General features: G+C 44.8%; 1 pseudogene; it reads right to left on the bottom strand.

The window, feature by feature from the left end:
• Positions 1-5,912: 5,912 nt before the first annotated feature.
• On the bottom strand, positions 5,913-6,025 carry LOC114235461 (small nucleolar RNA SNORA70; annotated as a pseudogene).
• Between the last annotated feature and the right edge of the window lie 431 nt (positions 6,026-6,456).

Genomic DNA, 6,456 nt, shown 5'->3' with positions numbered 1-6,456 from the left:
TCCTTCTTAAAGAAAAATGTCTTTTAGCATTTTCTTGCAAGGCAGATCTACTGGCAACAGATACCCTCCATTTTCGTTTGTCTGAGAAAGCCTTGATTTTTCTTTCACTTTCGAAAAATAGTTTCACAAAGCACAGAATTCCAGGTTGGTGGTTTCTTTCAACACTTTAAATACTTCACTCCACACTCTTCTTGCTTGTATGGTTTCTGAGAAGTTGGATGTAATTCTTAACTTTGTTCTTTCCTAGGTAAAGTGCTTTATCCCTCACTCTAAGCCTCTGATTCTTTTTTCATAAAATGAAGTGTCCAGCTCCCCAGATCCCAGGATCAAGGCCTTTTAAGAGAACAATCGATCAAGTCCCCTCCCTCGGCGACTCCCTGTTCCCTGACTTAACCCTCAATGGTGTCCCAGAACTTCCAGGGGTGTTAGCTTCCTATTGCTGCTGTGCAGATGACTACAACGTTAGTGGCTTCAAACAACACACAAATTCACTGTCTTCTAGTTTTGGAGTTCAGAAGTCCAAAATGGATCTCTCTGGACCAAGATCAAGATGTCCATAAGGTCCTTCCCAGAGGCTCAAGGGGAGGATTCATTTCCTCGCCTTTCCAGCTTCTAGAGGCTGCTGTTCTCCTTGGCTCACAGCCCTGTCCTCTGCCTTCAAAGCCAGCTGTAGCTAGTTGAGTCTTCCTTACATCACTGTGATCCTGACTCACCTGCCTCCTTCTTCCACATTTAAAGACCTCAGTGATTACATAGGGCCCACCTGGGTCATGCAGGCCACTCTCCCTATTTTAAGGTCAGCTGATTAGCAACTTAATTCCATCTGCCACTCAATTCCCCCTGACCATGTAACAGTACATCCACAGGTTTCAGGGATTAAGACATGGCCTTTTTTTTTAATGATTTTTAAAAATTTATTTTATTGAAGTATAGTTGATTTACAATGTTATGTTAATTTCTGCTGTATAGCAAAGTGATTCAGTTATACATATACATACATTCTTTTTTTTAAACTTTTTATTTTATATTGGAGTACAGTTGATTAAAAATGTGTTAGTTTCAGGTGTACAGCAAAGTGATTCAGTTATACATATGCATGTGTCTATTCTTTTTCAAATTCTTTTCCCATTTAGGTTGTTACATAATATTGAGTAGAGTTTCCTGTGCTATACAGTAGGTCCTTGTTGGTTATCCGTTTTAAATATAGTAGTGTGTACATGTCAATCCCAAACTCCCTATCCCTCCCCCCGACCCTTCCCCCCACCACCGCCGTAACCATAAGTTCATTCTCTAAGTCCGTGAGTCTGTTTCTGTTTTGTAAATAAGTTCATTTGTGTCAGTTTCTTTAGACTCCGCATATAAGTGATACCATGTGATATTTGTCTTTCTCTAAGACATGACTATCTTTGGGGGAGCCCTAATTCTCCATCACACAGGGCAAGGTCAGAATACCCTCCCCAGGGTCATCTCCATACAACACAGCCAGAGGGAACTTTCAAAAATAAGTCAGTCAGTCATCCCCTGTTTACACACCTCCACTGATAGTAAGAAAAATGTCTTTTAACCAAACCCCTAGGCCTGGACTGTCTGGCCCCGGCCTCCCCCTTTGACCTCATCTCAAGCCACTCTCTCCTCCTCTCTCTCCTCCTGACCTATCAGGCTTCAGACAGTTCATCATCCCCCCAACCCCACCCCGGCCTCATCCTGCTGCCTGGCCTCCGCAGGGGCTGTTCCCTCTGCAAATGTTCAATATACCTCAGCCTCCCAGTCTTGGCCTAAGTGTCGCTTCCTTGGGGAGGGCTCTGACCTCCCTGTTGAGGCTCTCCACCTCTCCTCCCTCTGCATTTGCTATGACTTAACAACTAATCACAAGTGAAAACTGCCACGGGGGCAGTGTGGTAGGTAGATTGATCCCCCCACTTCAAGCTGTCCACATCTAAATTCTAGAACCTGTGAATATGTTACCTTAGTGGCAAAGGAGCTTTGCAGGTGTGATCAAGTTAAGGCTCTTGAGATGGGGCGATTAGCCTGGATTATCAGCAGAGGGGGCGGGGCGGCGGGCAATGTAATCCCAAGGCTCCTCATAAAAGAGAGGCAGGAGAGTCAGAGATCAGAAAAAGGAGATAGGAGGACAGATCAGAGGTTGGAGTGATAGGATACACTTTGAAGATGGAGGATGGGGCCACAAGCCAAGGAATGCGGGTGGCCTCTAGAAGATGGAAAAGGCTAATAACAGATTCTCCCCTGAGGCCTTGAGAAGGAACCAGCCCTGCCCACACCTAGATTTTAGACTTCTCACCTTCAGAATCATAAGGCAGTACGTTTGTGTTGTTTTAAACCACAAGTTTGCAGTAATTTATTACAGCAGGAAGAGGCAACTCATCAAGACAGAAGCTGAGTCTGTGTCTGCCCAAGCCTGGGACAGTGCCTCCTATAGAGCAGGGGCTCAATAAATCTTTGATGAGTGAACCCAGCAGCTGCTAGTGAGTAAAGCACCCTGCGGACAGATGGTAACAGCCCCCAGCTCCTCACTGCCCTCCACATGTCCGCTTCCTCCACCATCGCAGTTCTCAAAGGATGAAATGCGGGAAACGCTTCTCAGAGTCAGCATAGGAAAGACGAAAAAGGAAGGCTAGAAAAACAGGCTGCGATGTGGGGAGGGACCCAGAGATGCTGCCTGGCCTCCTAGTCTCGAGCCTGAAGGGACCACAAATCACAGCCCGGATACCTCTGGTACCAAGGAAGAGGCTGTCCTACAGTGAAGACTTTCTCAGGTCACGCAGCCCATGGGGCTGAGCAGGGAGAGTGTCCAGGGCCTCTGACTGGGAGGGGGGTGCCCTTTGAGGGACACGGTCACAGGCTCACAGCAGGGAGCCACCTGGCCAGGCAGAGGCTGTCTGGACAGGCTTATGGTGGGGGAAACCTCTGCTGTACTGGATGCACAAATAAATGAAGTTCATGGCTACAATTCTGACAACTGCTTCTCTCATAGGATAGGAAAGCAGTGAATCAACAGGTGTGAGTGTGACAAGAGGCGGGTGGGATGGAGAGAATGAACTGGAGGGGGCAGGGGTTTAAGGAGGGAATTCAAATGTATCCACAGTGTTTATTTCCTTAAAAATAAAAGAATCTGGGGACTTGCCTGGTGGCGCAGTGGTTAAGAATCCACCTGCCAATGCAGGGGACACGGGTTCGAATCCTGGTCCGGGAAGATCCCACATGCCATGGAGCAACTAAGCCCATGAGCCACAACTACTGAGCCCGTGTGCCTAGAGCCCATGCTCTGCAACAAGAGAAGCCACCACAATGAGAAGCCCGTGCACCGCAACGAGGAGTAGCCCCCGCTCACCGCAACTAGATTAAGCCCGCACGCAGCAACAAAGACCCAACACAGCCATAAATAAATAAATAAATATATTAAAAATAAATTAATTAATTAAAAAAATAAAAGAATCTGAATGTAGCAAAATGCTAACATGTGTTGAATCTAGGAGTGGGTTATATTCTATCATTCTTTCTGTGTTTAAAATATTTCTAAAGGGATAAAAAAATGGAGAAAGAACTGCTCTCCGATGTGATTTCATAAATGAATCACACAAACCCTCCATCACACACACACACTGGTTTCGACATAGGCTCATGGTCCATCCCCCTCTCCCTTTCCTCCCATCACTAAAATAATTTTCTCTGTTATGTACAATTTATATAATCACGGTTAAGTAGTCAGGGCTTTTAGAAAATTCCATGAGTTTTCTTATCAATTTAATTATTTCAGCACATTGTTCGTTAATTAACTTTCATTGAGTTGATGTACTTTTATAGTCCAAAAAAGGTTTTTAAGCTCAACAAAAAAGATTTGTAGAAGTCTTGAACATAAAATTGCTTGTTTATATTGAAATTCTAGTTTTAAGAATATTTATCTGTATTTTCCAACCTCCCTGCCAGCTCTCACCCAGACGTAAACTCTTAATATTTTGTATGTTTCCTTTCGACTGCTTTTTTTTAAGTGCAGGTGAAAATATGTGATTTATACAAATTTGTATTCTTTGTTCCCCTTTAGACAGCACCATAAGCATTTTATCCTATCATCAAGAACGCTTTCTAAGTGTAATTTTAGTGGATCCTCCACATTCATTTTAATAGATGCCATGAATTGTTTACACACCGGCTCCTTGCCAGCATTTTGCAATATTCTGGCATTTCCTTATCACTGTAGTGTGAGGCAAATATGTTTGGGTGTGAGCCTCTGACCCCAACTGTTTTTCTCATGGCAGTTTCCTAGAACTGGAGTTCCTAGGCAAAAGGGCACACAGTGTTTAAGGTTCTTGACATCAGCTGCTAAACTGCCTTCCAGAAAGGATGTAACGGTGTGATATGGCCACCAGAGAGAGTCTTTGCTCCAGCCAGCTTGGAGAGAATTTAGGAAACCTATCTCAGGGGTTTAATTTGCTTTTCTTTCATCGTTAGTGAACGTGAACTTTTCCCCACAACTGTTTTGAGCACTTTTATGTCTCCTCTTGCCTATCCATAGTCTTTGCTCACGTTCTCTCTGGGGTCTGCATGTTCTCCCCATCACGGGTGTCAGCCCTTTATCTGCTAAAGACAGTATCCTTTTGTCTATTCTATCTTTGAAGACCATTTGCCCCAGTTCACCATTTGCTTCTGCCCCAGGTAAACAGATCTTGGCTGTGATTCTTTGGATTTGCCTGTCTCTCCAGGTTTTGAAGTGGCTGTTTGCCCTGTGACCTCAGTTCTGTGATGGGTCCAAGAAAAGACACCGACTTTCAGTTTTTTAAAGCTTTTTCTTAAGGATGGGAGTAACGACTTCCAGGTTCTTTACATGTCAGAGCTGAAACCAGAAGAGATTTATTTTTTCAGGAAATTTTAAACTCTGAATTCAATTTCTCGAATGGTTAGAGGACCATTCAACCATTAAAGAAGTTGAATTTGTAATCAAAAAGCTCCCCCTAAAGATCTCCAGGGCTCTGCATTTCACTGGAGGAGTCCACCAAACATTGAAGAGTCTGATAACTTTGATCTGCTTAAAAAAAATGCTGTCTGGATGATTTTCTAGATCTTAATCCTCTTTCCATTAGCACAAATTCTCATTTTAACCTAAAATGTATTTCTAGTTTGTGTGTCTAGTTATGTATTTGTATCTTCAGTACTGACCACTAGAATATGGGCGCGGTTATTCTGACTTTGCATCCTTAATCACCATATTCATTCTGCGTATTTTAGCGTATTTTCTTATTCTTCCATTTGGAGCTTTAATTCCCTTTCCTTTCTCTTTTCTATATGCTTTATGACTTTGCTGATGGAATTTTAAACATGTGCAGATGGAAGTGAATGATCCCTTGTATCAATTGCCTTTGAGAGTGGCCTGACATGGCTCCTTTGGATTTTCACCAACATCAATGAAAAACAAAACAAAACAAACACCACCACCACCACCACCAACAAAACAGCAAGACGACTCTTTTTTAAAATTTTTTGACAGGAAAGTAGGATTTATTGGTGGGCACGAGTAAGAAGGGGACAGCGCCAAGGCTCTCGTGAGCGCAGGGCCCGCCATCTGTCCAGAGGGCCGCAATTAGGGATGTATATGACCCCACAGCCATCCGGGATGAGCCGCTTTTCTGCCACCATGTTTTCAAATTCATCTGCATTAAACTTAGTAAATCGCCACTTCTTGGAGATGTGGATCTTCTGGCAGCCAGGGAACTTGACCTTGGCCCTTCGGAGGGCCTCAATCACACGCTCCTTGTTCTGCAGCTTGGTGCGGATGGACATTATGACTTGGCCAATGTGGACCCTGGCCACTGTGCCCTGGGGCTTTCCAAAGGCACTGCGCATACCCGTCTGGAGCCTGGACTGGGGACAGCATGCCAGTCATGATGTCCACTGGAAAGGGCTGTCTCTGAGGTCCCTTAGGGCAACAGGCTGCATATGTTATTGAGGCTGCTGTTTGCAGCCATTGCGCACTGGGAAGACAACTCTCAACCACTTTCCTGCTTTGCCATATTTACTCCATTCAAGGGCTGGATTCCCTTTGTATCCGCCTGTGGAGGGGCATGTAGCTGGTGCTATGATTTAAACATCGCGCTGGGAGCTTTTGGAGGCAGGTACCATGTCCTAACCAAGCGCTCCTGGTTTCCCTCTTCTGGACTGTAGCACAGTCGGGCACACGGGGCAGGAGCAGTGGGGCAGCGTGGGCAGCTTGGGGCAGTCGTTTCAGCTCTGCTCTAGGGACAGTAATAATCTCTGGAGGTCCCCTATGCTTGGATTTCCAAACCAGGCTGTATGTTTAAAGCACCCAGGAAACTTGTCGGATCCAGATATTTGGCCGCCATGCCAAGAGAATCTGATTCCGTAGTCTGGGCCTCAGAACTTTTAACAAGACCCTGAGGTCGTTCTGCTGCATTACCAGTTTCAAAAACCTTCAATCCAGTGCAT

This window comes from Balaenoptera acutorostrata, chromosome 10 (assembly GCF_949987535.1).
Source record: "Balaenoptera acutorostrata chromosome 10, mBalAcu1.1, whole genome shotgun sequence".
NCBI classification, from domain to species: Eukaryota; Metazoa; Chordata; class Mammalia; order Artiodactyla; family Balaenopteridae; genus Balaenoptera; species Balaenoptera acutorostrata.
This window is presented reverse-complemented; position numbering and strand designations above follow the sequence as displayed.